The 15,992-nt window shown below is 34.6% G+C and overlaps 1 protein-coding gene and 1 long non-coding RNA gene across 4 annotated transcripts in view; both read left to right on the top strand.

The window, feature by feature from the left end:
• The window catches only part of SUPT3H (SPT3 homolog, SAGA and STAGA complex component), a 498,445-nt gene that overhangs the window by 53,769 nt on the left and 428,684 nt on the right, over window positions 1-15,992 (top strand). The gene's annotated exons all lie outside the window — the stretch shown is intronic.
• On the top strand, window positions 53-15,617 carry LOC115296742. The gene is made up of 3 exons (XR_003911027.1): window positions 53-197; window positions 5,145-5,233; window positions 15,460-15,617. It is a non-coding gene; the product is annotated as an uncharacterized LOC115296742 (long non-coding RNA).

The raw sequence follows: 15,992 nt of genomic DNA, 5'->3' as shown, positions 1-15,992 counted from the left end.
GTAAAGTGGGACTGCCTACCACTGTGGCTTTTCCCCCCTTGCTCTTGCTCTCTCTCTCTCTGACTGTCTCCCTCTCTCTCTCTGACAAAAGGCTTGTGGTAAGGCCCTTCCTGGCATCCAGAAGGATATAGCTTTTTAATGTTTGTGACTCATGAGGATTTGGATAGAACACAAATGCTGAAGGAGCCCAAACTCCTGTAAGGTTAAGCATTTGTAGAACAGAGCTCTGCACTTACGGTTTTCCTTTCTCCTCCCCTACCCCCACTTTTTTTTTCTTTTTTTGCCTCCTTTTATTTAGTTCATTATTGTGTCTGTGGAAAGGAACAAAATTGGCTCAAGAGGCTGTGTGAAATTCTGAACAACAGTGATGATTTACAATAATTTACATCTTTGGATTGTATCACATTCTGGGGTCTGCTTCATATTTGCTGGGTGATTGGAGTCCTTCTGTTTTTCTTTTTCTTGTCTTTTTAAACTTGTGAATCTGTAACTCATTGTAAAAAAGTTTACCTTTCTTAAGGTCTGGTTGCAAACTGCTTGCTGGGCTTGACTGTAATTGGCTGTCATGAGAGTGTTAGTCTTGAGATTCCTTTACAAATACTAAATCATGTCTGTCTAGTTCATGTATGATCAGTATTAGATGCCGGCTCCTACAATAAAGATTAAATGTAATTAGTATCTTTTGTATTATGTATACCTTTATCTCATGACCAGTTAGAAAATCTTATAAAAATAATGGCAATAATTATACTTTATTGGATGAATCTTAGTTTTTTTAATGCTTGTAATTTTTATTTTGCAGATAAATATATTCATTTTATATAATTCTTTGGATAGTTTATTTGGATATTAACTCTAACAGAGTTTTTGACGGCAAATCTTATATGTACATCTAAAAAGTAAAATTCTTGTAACTTAGATTGTTCAATGTTACTGGCTTTATAAGCTCAGAATGGAGTGGGTTAACAGAAGCTGTATTTTTTGTTTATAATGGAAGCTTTGAAATAAATTACAAAATGCTGTGTGTAGTAAGGAATAATGCACACAGACAGAGTATGTTAGCCGTCTCGATTTGCTAATTCTGATTCAGAAGAAAATTGGAAACATCTTTGTGAAACTATCTCCTTTTTTGCCCCTTTGGACATGTATGTATAGAACTCATTTTCTTATTAGGATGATTATATATCATAGGCAGAGAATTTCATATTTATGAATAGAGCTTCCTGTTTTCATCAGTTGGGAGCGATGGGGTATTTTTCAACAAAAATTATAAAGCCGAACAGACCCAATTTTCTAGGCTATTTTTATTTTTTTATTTTTGCCATTTATCCACGCCACTCTGAATTTGCATGTTAGATTTCTTCCTAGTATGATAGTAACTAGGAGTGGCGTGAAGTAAATGGCCGGGAGGGTGGGCGGAGACAGTGAATCACAAAACATCACTTGGGGCTTATAACGGGGTTAGGGCTGGAAAACACCGAGGATGTGTGACAGCCAAGATACTCCTGCTGATGGTCTTCCTAGCACAGTTCATTATCTGCTTTTGGTTTTCATTAGATAAATATCCAAGCACATAAGTTTCTTTAATAAAAATTCATTTGCCCAAAATATACTGAAAAGACATGAGCATGACTTTAATCCTTTATTATTCAGATGTCCATAACTATCTTTTAATAAACTTTCAGTGATAGAAAACCAAAAACACATTTTAGTGTCTTATTTTAAATATAGATTTATTATGCCTCACGGTGTGTGTAAACAGGATTTATAAGGAAAAGTAAAACCTTTCATTTAACATGCAAGTTAGTCCATTATTCTCTTTCATAGATAAGGTGTGCCAATATGATCCATATTTTGAATTAATTTCTAGAGTAAGATAAAGGAGGGATTTGTATATAGTATCATATATGTATGTGTAATAGCAGAATGAGGTAATTGAGAAATTTTTGGTCGCTGTTGTAGTGTGGTAAGTAAACACTCTTCTTCATTAATGAAATTTTCATTTCTGCAGAAGAATTCTTCAACATATTGCGACCCCGACTCTTTGCTAAATATTTGGCCCTTAAAACATTTTTATTTTAATTAAGCATACTTTGGCCCTCCAAGTTGACTAACATGTATTTGAATAATATTTACATCTGTGAGTCTATTAATTGTCTGTTACCTTTTTGCAGGTAACTGCCCTGCACATAATTTTTTGGTCAGGGTGATTACTCGTACTGCATAAGAGTTTCATAGATGTTGTTGATTATACTCTTTCTTTCCCTGTGAGGCCCATCAAATTCTGCCAAGAGGAAGAGAAGTCATGTGCTTTAGAGTTTGTATGTATTCATCATCCACACATATTTTTTTCTAGATTGAAAATATATCTTCTTTGCACCAAATATTGCTTTGTGGTAAAAAATTTTAAAATAACAGTGATAACTGGCATGCATTTGATAACTGATGGTTTCTTTCATTAGAAATAATATTACCTGTGATGAAGAGACTGACTCAGAAAAGCGACTGCAAATAAAGCTCTTGATTATAGATTTATACTATGCTTAAAATTAGAGATGGAAGCCATAGGCCCTCAAAACTTCATCCTTTTTTGGGAGATATGTTCTTATTTGCTATGTGAAGTAAGTAACAAGTTTAGGTCGGCTCTAGAAATTACGTACTCTAATGCCACGGAAATGAAAAGTAAAGCAATTACCTTGCTTCCCCATTACTTTGTATTTAACAAATTGGTCAACATTGGTTGAACTTTTTATTTTATATACTAAAACGTGTTTCAAATACCGCATATACCTTTATTGTTACCTTTTGAATTATTATTTCTGCACTAATGATCCTGTTTGAATACAGTAATGTTATCAGTATCAATCTTGGGTTCATTTCTGTTTTAAGTTGTTTTATACTTCTATTTGCCATTCTTCTATTTTTCTTTTAATTGAAAACAATAGGAGCAAATGGTTTGATGCAGGAATTTTATAAATTGTAGAAATCCTGATTTGGCTTAAAATGTTCTCCCTGATTGTGTGGTTTTTAGTAAAAGGAACTTTCTTAATCTCTTGTTTCAACTTGGTATTTTTTGACAATTTTTTTTTTGGATTTAATGTATAACTGTTTAACTTTACATAACACTTATTGGGCCTTATATTGATAATTAAAAAAATTTTTATATTAGTAAGATATGTATAATTATACTAATGTTTTAAATTTGTTACTTTAATGGGGTATATGTTCATGTATACAACTGCATGCACATGCATGGTTTTGTGTGTTTGTACAGGGTGTTATTTTGTGGTACTTCTTGTAATGAGAGTATTTTTTGTTTTTTTTCCCTCCTCAGTTTGTCTTAATTAAATTATATAAAAACCCAAAGCACCACCATGTCCATAATTGTTTGAACAACTTCATTTGGTTAGTAGTAGCAGCTATCTGTAAATGTGAGGTTGTGTAGAAATTGGATGCCCAAAGAGAAGATCTTAAACTTTCCCTCTCGCTCCCTCTTCTCCCCTTCCATTTCCTCTCTTTCCCCTTTTTTTCCTCCCTCTTTCCCTCAGGCTTTTTTTGGGTTTCTCTTTCTCTGTTTTGGCATTTCTATAAAGGCTCAAAGTAGTTTCTTTAAGGTTCTAGTAGGGGATACTGACATTAATCCTCACTAATGAAAACCTGGTAGGTTTGAAGCCTCTAACATTCAAGGCAAATCATTGTTCTATCCTGATACGGTACACCTCATTTGTTAGGTGGGATTGGCATCTGATTAGAGATTTTCTTTCTTTTAATAGTTTCGAATTTTTTTCTCTATGCTAATTTACTTGTAACACACTGTTTCACATGACCTTAACACTTTAATTATGAGTATTACTTTTCCCCCCGTTGTTCTTTGAAGTACAGAGTGGTCCATACTTGTTTAATGTAGTTACATAAATCATATTTCTTATAATTATTAGGACAATTCATCTTCTAATGCTGTCATTTTTCTAAGAAGAAAAAAAGGCGAGAACTTGCAGAAAATATGGGAAATATGCTCATATGACAGCTGAGGATGTGGCGAGGCTAAAGCAGGAAACTACTACCCACAATGCAATGTTACATATACTACCACTTAATAAAATTTATATCAAACATGCTCCTGACAAAACCAAAGAAAAATAATACCCCAACTGTACTAGTTTAATGTACTAAATTTAGGGAAAAGTGAAACTAATCTCTTTGGAACCTTTGTACTTGGAGCATATAGTAAATGAAACCGTGGGGCATCATAGAATACATTGGAGGCCTGGGTAACTTTGCCTTTGTGCTGTTAGACTTGGTCGTAGGTGTGACTGTCTTATAAAGAGAACCTTTTGGGTATTTGCTTAACCAAAAAAGGCACAAAAAGATACTGCTTTCTTTTTCAATTGAGTTGTTGCAGTATTAAAAAGGGTTAAAGGATATTATGATCTAGTAGGAAAAATTATGAGATTCATCATGATTATTTAAGCTTTTTATCCAGCCAAGTGTCCTTTCTTTACATTTTGTTTTAAGCTGTTTTTTTACCGAATTGGGGCTTAAATTGGGGGTCGAATTGTCCACTGAGGCATATTTCTTTTCAAAGTCACTGTTTTTCTTGCTGTTCCTTTTTATTTTTGTTAACCTACCTGTAGCTTACCTGATTGATCCGTATGCTTTATTGTAGGGAGGTTAGTTTAAAGCAAAAATATAAACTGTTTTTATAATGTGGTTGAAAAAGATATTAGGGTATCTTTTTAAAAAGTGAGATTTCAGTATACTGAGGGTTTCTGTTTATAAATCGTAATCTTCTGTGCTTTAGGCTGTGAGACTTCAGCAGTTTTAATGGATTTAGGACCGTAGTAATTTAGATGAATTTTGACATTTTACAAAGGAGGTTTCATGAGATTTAAATAAGGGGACATAAGAGAGGTTTTGAATTGATAATGTATAGAAATTTTATCAGAGGGAGAATAGAAACGACCATGCGGTTAATGTTACTTATGAAAGGTCCTCTCTTGGTGTTCCAGTGGATCAAGTGGTTTCATACCTGGCAAGGTTTCATACCTTGTCATCTCATCATCGAAACATTAATATATTGTCTGTCTGTCTGTATCTCTGTTAAGGATGATTTGCTTAATTGTTTGAAGTCTTTTCTCCTTTAGAGACTGCTTATCAATAACAGCTGTAGTACTGTGGCTTTCCTCCGTGGACGTATGGTGGTCTTTGGAACAACGTTCTTCAATTTTGACAGGTGAGACAGAGGCTCTCCAGTGCCACTGCTTTTGGATGAATCTAGCTGCGGTTGGAGAAAGTGCATCTTGCCAAAATATATGGGTGAGACCACACACAGTCTTTAAAATAGTTATTGTAGGCTTATTTTTAGGGATACATGTCTTGACAGTTCTTTTATTTGCATGCCAATTTCATTGCTGTGTATAGATTTTTTCATTGGCTTCAGTAAGGGCGATTGTAGATTTAGATCTATACTTTGTTAAGCCTTGCGTGTGATTTATACTGGAAAGTACTCTGAGTTCAACCATAATTAACAGTATAGAAAATATATTGAAAATGAATCACTTAAAATACTGATTTTTTGATTTTATAAATTTAACAGTATTCCCATTGGAAATCTCAGTTTCCCAGGAAGTTTAGTAGTCAAGAGTTGCTCTACTTTGAACTTTAAGATTAAATAAATTAGACAAGGTTAAAATATTCATATACTTTATTATATGAATAGAAAAAATTTGTGGTTCTTGTTATTCAGAAGTACACATTTTTACAATACTGATATAATAAGGCATTGTTCAAAATATGTTATACTTTAGTAAAAGCTTGAAAGCATTGAAACAAGATTGCCAAACAGATCAACTTCTAAATGCGTAGGCGTAATATGCAAGCTGTCCAGTCTTTATGGGATGATTAAAACTTTATTCATTTTAAAATTGACTATCCATTTAAAAAAGAGTAGGTTTAGTTTTCTAAAACTGGCTTTTTAAGAAAGAGCACTCTTTAAACTTTGATGAAATGTTTTTTATAAAATGATATTCTTGGATAATTATTCGTCATTCTTACTATTAGTGAGAATATTAAAAATTCTTGAGTCCTAGCAGGTAATTAGCCATAAGACTTTTGGCTTGATCATCGAATGTTGGTTAGACTTATTTAAAAGTTGTAACCAGCTAAGATAAGATTTCAGTTTCATTCTAGATATTTTCATAAGGAAAATAATCTACCAAGATAATTGGAAATTTAGTTTCCTGCCCACTATTATCATGATCCCCTTTCATTGCTGCCTGGTTCTGGCTGGGAAGTACTGGGGAAATTGTGTTCTACAGCTTCACTGGAGAATAGACTTCTAGAACCAAGAGAGAACATAGTATACACAAAGATTATTTAAAGAAAAATTTGGCCCTTGCCTCTGAGGAATTGGTTATGAATGTGGATCCTGATTGGATGCTAGATTTTAGAAAAGAGCTTTATAAATCTTTTGCAGGATACTTGAGGAAACCTGAAAATGGCCTGAATATTGATAATACTATGGAATATTTATTGTGATAATACTATTACACATATATAGGAAAATATCCTTATTTTTAAAGGAGGTGCATGATGAATTCATTTCATGAGGTCAAATACAAGTAAATTACACAAAACAAATGTGGCAAAGTGTTAACAATTGATGAAGCCAGACAAGGGATATATAGGCATTCGTTTTACTATTTTTCACCTTAAATAGTGAGTTCTCAAAGGTGAAGCATTTTGTGGGAAAGGTGTATAGGGATAGAGAGGTGTGGGAAATTTTATTTGTAGAGTCAGTTTTAAAAAAATAAGTCAGTGGGGCGCCTGGGTGGCTCAGTGGGTTCAGCATCCAGGTTCGGCTCAGGTCACGATCTCGCGGTTTGTGGGTTCAAGCCCCGCGTCTGGCTCTGTGCTGACAGCTATCTCAGAGCCTGGAGCCTGCTTCGGATTCTGTGTCTCCCTCTCTTTCTGACCCTCCCCTGCTCGCGCTGTCTCTCCCTGTCTCTCAAAATTAAAAAACATTAAAAAATTTAAAAAAAAAGTCAGTATAAGTAGCCTGGGCTATACAAACAATTTTAGATTTTAGTTTATAGTTTTATTTTTTATACTTAAATGCTGTTCACAAACACAGTTTTCACAGATTGATATATGGAAAAGATAAATTGGAAATGGTGTTTTGAAAGTGCCAACTTTTGCAGTTTCACATTTGTATTACAGTACTGCAAGTCTAACTAATAAACTAGAGATTCTTAGAGGATTAAAACAGGCACTGCTTATTAGTGTGTCATTTGTTTATTCTTAACTGGACTTCCAAAATACATGAAAAGTACTTTAAAAAATTCAGTCATATTAAAAAATATGACTGAATTCTGCTGCTGCTTTTAACTTGTTTATACCGTTAAATTATGTCTGTCAAGAATTATTTTAATGAGCAGAAGCCTCTTATCTCTACATGCAAATTATCAATCCTGAATCTGTGTTACTCTAGTTAATACCCTGCCAGGGTACATTTTTTTCCTATAAAGGGCCGGATAGAATGTATTTTTGGCTTTATGGGCCATAGGGTTTCTGTCTACTACGCAACTCTGCCATTGTAGTCTGAAAGCAGACAGTGAGCAAGTTAGACAGTAAGTGGATCCTTGTCCGTGGCTGTGTTCCAGTAAAACTTCATCTACATCAACGGACAGCTGGCCTGCCGTCCGTTGCTAACTCCTGCCACCTGTACTTTAGATACAGAAATTGGTTGCCAGTGGATAGCCTCTCTTGTAGAGCAGGCAAGAAGTGTTTGAAATAGTGATCAAACTTTGAATTTACTTATAACGGAATTATAAAAGTATTTACAAAATCTTTGTTTTTTGTTTTTAGTTGATTATGTTAAAGATTACATGTATGGGTCTTCTGAGCCGTGTTGAATTGAGCAGTGCATTTTCATCTTGATCATGTAATTACTATGTATTGTGAATAGTTTTATAAGGCACCCTGAGACCCTTTTAGGGATAAGGTTGGAATCCAGATAAATCTTCATTATAGACTATCCCCACATTATCATAAATCTCAATGTTTAATTTATCTAGTTCATTATTACTAATAAGAAAGATGCAAAGAAATTTGATTAATGATGGTGATGAGCTATTTCCCCTCTTTTCCATTTATGTTTGAGTTTAAATCTGAGTAGAAAAAGGGATGAGTTATTTTTGTACTAATCTCCAGAACATTCATTGCATCTATCATTGGATGTAAATATCCAAAGTAAATTAGTTTTCTGAGGAGGCACCTACATTAGTAGACTGAATGTTTATTGGCTGCTGCGGTGGATCATTACTGAACAGGAAAAGTGCCAGGTTTTAAAGTTGGTAGGGAACCTATGAACCTATATTCTGATCTGAATTTGAGACCTATAGTGTATTAACATTTTAGGTTTTGAATAATTGAGCTGTATGCAAATGAGATAGGTTTAAGCAAAAGTTTATATTATTGAACACCTTACTTTATCCGTGAGCATTTTAAGCAATTCTAGTTATTACATAGCTAAGGACCAGAGAGTTGAAAAATTATTATTGTATAAATCTCATATACTTTCATCACAAAGGAGCAGTTTCTGCTTTTCTTTCTCCCTTATAAGCTCTGGTCATTGTCTGTCCTCATTTATGATAAAGTTTTAACATGATTGCTTTTATACTTCTCCCCTTTCTCCAATACTCAATTCTAAAAAAAAGACACATAAATCATCATAAGTAATAAGAATAGCCTGTTTGCAAATGAAACATAGAAATACTAATGTATGGAGACTCAAAAAGCAACCAGAGTCATTAATGTGAGTTGAGACTATTCTGTCTACCTTAGTAGATTTTATTTTATTTTCTAAATGTTTATTTATTTATTTTGAGAGGGAGAGCACAGGAGGGGCAGAGAGAGAGGGTGAGAGAGAATCCCAAGCAGAGTCTGCAATGTCAGCACAGAATTGAATGCAGGGCTCAGTCTCATGAATCTGACCTGAGATCATGACCTGAGCTGAAGTCAAGAGTCAGACACTTAAGTGACTGAGCCACCCAGGTGCCCCTGCCTTAATAAATTTTAAAAGATATCACTGTGGGGGAGTCTGGGTGGCTCAGTCAGTTAAGTGTCTGACTCTTGACTTTGGCTCAGGTCATGATCTCACAGTTCGTGAGTTTGAGCCTCGCATCGTGCTCTGTGCTGACAGTGTGGAGCCTGCTTGGGGTCTCTCTCTTTCTCTCTCTCTCTCTACCTCTCCCCTGCTGGATGACTCTCTTTCTCTCTCTCTCTCTCTCGCTCACTGTCTCTCAAAAAATAAATAAATAAATAAATAAATAAATAAATAAATAAAATAAAGTTAAAATGAAATGGTATTGCTGTGTTAGAACAATTTATTAAGTAAGTAGATAGGAGGAACATTTTATTAAGCATACTTCATTTAAAAAAATAATATTTACGCAGGTAAGCTTTTCATCTAAAAGAGAGTTTTGGCATTTAAAATTATAATATTCACTTATTAGGAAAATTAACCTTTTAATTATTGGCCTAATAATTAATGGTTAAATACAGAATTAATTATTGTATTTTGTTCCTAGTACTATTTAAAATCTCTAGCACTCTTGTCTTTTAGCTATTTATGTAAAAAAAATGAGTCCTAAATATTGCGTATTTCTGAAATAACAGATTATTCAGTGTAATTGATACATGTGACAGCACTGCTATGTAGTCATTTACTGCATGAAATCTTTGTAAAGTTCAATATTGTAAAATGTCAAAAAAAACTATTTTAAAAAATTAATAGGCTTTTTTTTTTAGAGCAGTTTCAATTTCACAGAAACATAGGGCACTAAGCACAGAGTTCCCATATTACCCCCTTTCCTTCTTCAAAGCCCTGTTTTCCCTGTTATTAAATGTCTTGCATTGGTGCCCTGTTTGTTACAGTTGAACTGATATTGATACATATTTGTTAAGTAAAATCAGTAGTTTACATTAGAGGTCATTTTTTTTTTTTTTTTAGTTTATTTGTTTATTTTGAGAAGAGAGCAAGCATGAGCAGGGGAGGGACAGAGAGAGAGAGAGGGAGAGAAAAAGAATCCCAAGCAGGCTCTGCACTGTCAGCTTAGAGCCTGACACAGGGTCCCTACTTGGGACTTGAACTCAGGAACCATGACGTCAAGACCTGAGCAGAAATCCTAGGTCGGCTGCTTAACTGACTGAGCCACCCAGGTCCCCCTAGAGATCAATTTTTTTTTTCTTAAAGGCTCATTTATTTTGAGAGAGGGAGAGGGAGGGAGGGAGGGAGAGAGAGAGAGAGAGAGAGAGAGAGAGAATGAGAGAGAATGAGAGAGAATGAGAGAGAATGAGAGAGAGAATGAGAATGAGAATGAGAATGAGAGAATGAGCAAGGTTGGGGCAGAGAGAGACTGAGAGAGAGGCAGTGCAGAGCCCAACACGGGGCTCAAACTCATAAACTATGAGATCATGACCTGAGCTGAAAGCACGAGTCGGAGGCTCACCAGCTGAGCCACTCAGGCACCGCTAGGGGTCATTCTTTATGTTGTGTGGTTGTATAGGTTTTGTCAAATGTGTAATGTTTATGCATATTAATCATATTATAGTATTCTACAGGAATAGTTTCCCTAAAAATCTCTATGACATTTTAAATAAATACACATAACAAAATTTAGCATCTTAACCATTTTAGATATTGATCTTTTTATTGTCTCTACAGTATTGTCTTTTTCAGCATGTCATATAGTTGGAATCATACAAAATCAGACAGAATTCCTTCACTTAGCAATATTCATTTAAAGTTCCATGTCTTTTTTATTTCTCTACTTTTGAAGAATAATTTTACTGGACCCAAAATTCTAAATAGTTTTTTTTCTTTCAACACTTAAAATAATTTTATTAATCTCTTTTCTTGCTTGTATGGTTTCTGATGAGAAGTCCAATGTGATTCTGACTTTGACCTGTAGATAAGGTTTGTGTTTGTGTGTGAGTGTGTGTGTGTGTGTGTGTGTGTGTGTGTGTGTGTGTGTGTGTTTGTATTTATTTTTCTGGCTGCTTTCAAGATTTTTTATTTGATTTTCTACAGTTTGAATATGATATGCTTAGGTGTCAACATTTTAGTATTTATCTTACTTGGTGTTCTCTGAGCTTCCTGAATCTATGGTTTGGTGTCCGTTCTTAATTTTGGAAAATTCCCAACCTCTTTTACTTCGAACATTTCTTTTTATAAAATTTACTTATTTATTTTGAGAGAGAGAACACAAGCAGGGGAGGGGCAGAGAGAGAGGGAGAGAGAGTCTCAAGCAGATTCTGCATTGTTAGTACAGAGCCTGATATGGGGCTTGAACTTAGGAGCTGTTAGCTCATGACCTGAGTTGAAACCAAGAGTCAGATGCCTGAGTGAGGCACCCAGATACCCCTCAAATATTTATTTCCTTTTCCTCTTTCTTCTCCTTTTGATCTGAACCATTACATCCATTACATATATGTTAATTTTTGGGTAATTTTCCCAGAGTTCTTAAATTCTTTTCAATTTTTTTCTCTTCACTTTTCAGTTTTGGAAGTTTATTGACATATCTTCAAGTTCTGTAATTCTTTCCTCTACCATGTTCAGTCTCCTAATGAGTCCATTCTCTCTCTCTCTCTCTCTTTTTTTTTTACAGTGGCTTGATTTTTTTCCCCCTTTTCCTTTTTATTCATTTTTTCTTAGTGTTTCATCTCTTTGCGTACACTACCCATGCTTTCACTTGATGTCCACTAATTCCGTTAGACCTCTTATGCTAGTCATAGTTATTGTAAAATTTAGTCTGATTTTAAAATTTCTGCCATATCTGAGTTTAGTTCTGATTCTTGCTCATCTCTTCAGATGGATGTTTTGCCTAATTAGTATGTCTTGTAATTTTTTGTTGAACATCAGATGTGGTATATCTGGTAAAAGAAACAGGGAGGTAGGCAGTCAGTGTGAAGTTTTTATGTTTATCTGGTTAGTAGTTAGCTGTGTTTACTGTTCCTGTAGCCATAGTGTCAGAGATAAAATTTTTCTCTGATGTCTCTGGTTTTGTTTCTCTTGTCATTGGGGTTCCCTTGAGACTCCTTCATCAGTAGATTCTGAAGCTTGTAGATCTTTCAGTTCTCCTCTTATTATGGGAGAAGCTGATTGATGGGTAGTAGTTGTGGGAGAAGGGGAAATATAGTCTTTTTAGTTTTAATCTTTTTGGGAGTTGTGACTTTCCTAGGTGCTTCTCTTGTTCATCTCACAGTGGGTTAAATTAGAAGGCTAGAGGAGCAGGGGTTGAATATTTTTGTTTCCCCATATGCAGGCTGGAGTTGTATATTCCCTTCTCTCATTCCAAAGAGTAGTGGGTGCTGGAGTTGAGTGTTTTCCTTTCTCTAGGGCCATCAGTCTTTGATGTAATACAAGTTGGTTAGATTTTGGTAAATAGTTCCCTCTAAGGGCTTTTGTTCAGCAGAATCCTGGAGCTTTTTCAAAATGATTACTTTCCCCTTTACCTGCTGGAGGGGATTTTTCCTTGATATTCACTGTGAGAACATGGTGTTTTTCTGGAAGGTAAAATAGAGGAGTGTGTAGGGCCCTCCAGTAAGGCTGGGCTACCTTGAGTTTCTGTCTTTCTTGCTAGTCCATGCTTAATCTTTAGCAATTAATGAATACTTACCCTTTAAGTGTTCCTCCCTGGTTCCAGTTGTGGGTTCTGCTTCTGATAAACTGTAACCCCTTTGCATTCTTTTGTTTGCTTCCTCCCATGTTTACCTCACTGGTTTGCCCTGTGACCTCAGCTCTTTGATGATTTAAGAAGACTGGTTGATTTTCAGTTTGTTTAGCTTTTTTTCTTATCTTGAGGGAAGGGAGTGACACCTTCCAATCTGTTTACATGTCAAATTGGAAACTAGGAGTCAGAACCTATTTTTACAACAATTTTATATATAGTATTATCTTTATATATAGTATTATTTTCATTTGTTCATTCTATCAGCATTTATTGAATGCTAATTATGTATTAAGCTCTGTGTTAGTGCTGAGATTATAGAGTTAAATAAAGTATAGTTCATAAATCAAGTGAATTTATATTCAAGGAGCTATTTGGAGCACACAAGTCAATGAATATAGTACTGTGTGTTGAATACTGTGATGTATAAACATGATATATAAACGTGGTAGTTTCTGACTGAAATTACTTTACCACCAGTGAAAGTTACTCAGAATTGGTGAAAATTAGCTGAACGGGAAGGACTGTTTTGAGTTGACTCAACACCTATAGGTTGGAAGGGCAAGAGTAGGGAATACAGTGAAGGAATGTTAAGGACCAAGACCACATGGGACAGCATACCACATTCTGTGAGTTGCACTCAATTTTAAGATATAATTAAAGATGCCGGATCAAGAATTGGGTGAAAAAAAAAATGGCTGGAGAAGTGTCTGGAAAGGTAGAGGCTCATCAGGAAGGCTCTTATTTGGTAAGTTATTTAAGTTGATTGAACCTTATGTTCAAAACTAAGGGGAATCATTATTGGGTTTTTTTGGGAGAAGGAAGTGACATGATACAATTGTAGAATGATCTGATAGCAGTTTGGAGAATATATTATTCAGTGGGACCAGTAGGATTTTTTAGTTGAAAGAGGCCTCCATGAATTAAAATGATAGGAGGAAGGCAAACTCTCCACAGCATTGATGGAAGTTGATAGTTTATGTGGCATGTAGTTCTGTTCATAAACTAATTGAAAGAGTGGCCATTTTGGAAAGCATTGTTATACTAGACGTATCCAACTGAATTTAGGTGAATGTATTTGTGAAAAGTTTTTTGTTACTTAATAAATTGAAAACATGACAGATCACATATATTTTCTGTCATAGCGCTAAATCATGAAATGTAGTAAATGCATGGAGACAATAAATAACTGCAGTTATATTGGAGCTGGTATGAAAAGACCATGATATTTGGTTTTTTTTTTTCCAAAAGGTTATTTATAAATGCAGGTGGTGAGATAAAATGAATTATGTTCCAGTAATGTGAAAGCTGTTCGCTCTTATTTATAGCTAAAGGCTGGTATTTCTTACTTTAAATAATGGAGGTAGCCTTGAATCTTAGTTTGGAAATATCTGTGAGCCATGATTAGCTACATTATTTTTCAGGCTTTACGTTTCAAGATAAATATTGCCTCCATAATTCTTGGACTTTTCCTTGAAAAGCAAACAAACAAGCAAACACAAAAACCTGAAGAAGAAGCCTATTCACTAGTGATTTCTGTTGGAAATGTGTTCAGAGTCGAAGGAAGATCAGACCATGGATAGAATAGTCGTGGCATCAACACAGCCTTTGCTCTCAGTTGGGCTCTGTAATCAGCTCTTTCTAAGAATAAAAATTTGAGCTTTGGGGCGCCTGGGTGGCTCAGTTGGGTAGGCATCTGACTCTTGACTTCAGCTCAGGTCGTGATCTCATGGTTCATGGGATTGAACCCCACATCAGGCTCTGCACTGAAAGCGCGGAACCTGCTTGGGATTTTCTCTCTCCCTCTCTCTCTCTGCCCCTCCCCTGCGTGCGCTCTCTTTCTCGCTCTCTGAAAAGTGAACGAATAAGTTTAAAAAATTTCAGCTCGTTGACTTTCTCTGCTTCCTGTTGGTGTTCTTTTAGTGCTCAAAGTATATTTTAATGACAAGTATATTAGCAACTGGGTGACGATTTTGTACCATTGGTTGCATTTCAAAAAAAAAAAAAAAGGAAAATGAGGTGTTAGTGACATTGTTTATTACTAAGATCTTTCTGACCTTACCCATTAAAATGATTTTGTTAGTAGACTTGACAATTAAAAACAAACATCTTGGAAACTGTTCTATTTGTGTTTTTCTGACTTGAATTTAAATGTTGTTTCTTTTATTTTCTCACCTTCTGTTTTCTCCTAATTGACTTCTTCGTACTTAGCCTTTCTTGTTAGGAACTTTTTTTTTTTTTTTTAATTTTGTGAGGTCTGTTGGTATAGCTTTGAAATTGCTTCTGCTAATAGTTTGTTTGGTTTCAGGAAAATGATACTAGCTAGCCTTTTAGAGCAATGGAATTCATGCAATAGCAATGGTATCATTAATGCCAAACATAATGATAAAATTGTGGAAAAATTAAGTAGTTTAGTTTTTTTAGATTTAATTATATTGAAATGTGTCTCTTTCTCAGTGTAATTATTGGCTAATTATTGTAGTAATTTATCTTTCCTTTAAATTATTTAAAATAAATAAAATTCCTCACTATGCTAAATTGTTTTTCAGAATTAGAGCTCTTTAATTTGGATGGGTGGGTAGAGAGAAGTTACTTTTATCTGTAACATTTTCCTGTAGAAAGCGTATTAAGTGTCTTTTAATTTATTCTAAGTGGAATGTAATTATTAGATGTTGGCATTTGTACGTTTAACTGGATAAAAGTATATATTATTTTTCCATTTACATAGCATCCAATTCATGCTGGTGACTCTAGCCTGTCATTGATGCTGACCTGTGGTGTATGGGCGGTCAGTTGCCTTGTAGCAGGAGATTCAAGCAACCTTTCTGCAATAAATAATGAAATACACTTGAATAAAGGGCACTTAAAATACTGAGTTAAAGAAAACTCTATATTTTAGGTTTTCTTTCTTTTTAGTTCTCTTAAACTAGTTCGTTCTTTTTAAGTTCTCTTAAAACAAAGTACAGACGTATCTTGGAGATATTGCAGTTTCGGTTCCAGACCGCTGTAACAAGGTGAATATCACAATAAAGTCAGTCAAATGAATACCTTGGTTTCCCAGTCCTTATAAAAGTTGTCTTTTCATTATACTGTAGTCTCTTAAGTGTGCAGTAGCATTATGTCAAAAAAAAAAATGTACATACCTTATTAAAAAAATACTTTCTTGCTAAAAAATACCATCATCTGAGCTTTTAGTGCGTTGTAATCACAGAACACAAATCACCATGAGAAATATAATAATAATGAAAAGTTTGAAATATT

This window comes from Suricata suricatta, chromosome 7 (genome assembly GCF_006229205.1).
Source record: "Suricata suricatta isolate VVHF042 chromosome 7, meerkat_22Aug2017_6uvM2_HiC, whole genome shotgun sequence".
In the NCBI taxonomy this organism is placed as follows: Eukaryota; Metazoa; Chordata; class Mammalia; order Carnivora; family Herpestidae; genus Suricata; species Suricata suricatta.
The sequence above is the reverse complement of the archived record's forward strand: the minus strand, read 5'-3'. Positions and strand labels throughout refer to the sequence as shown.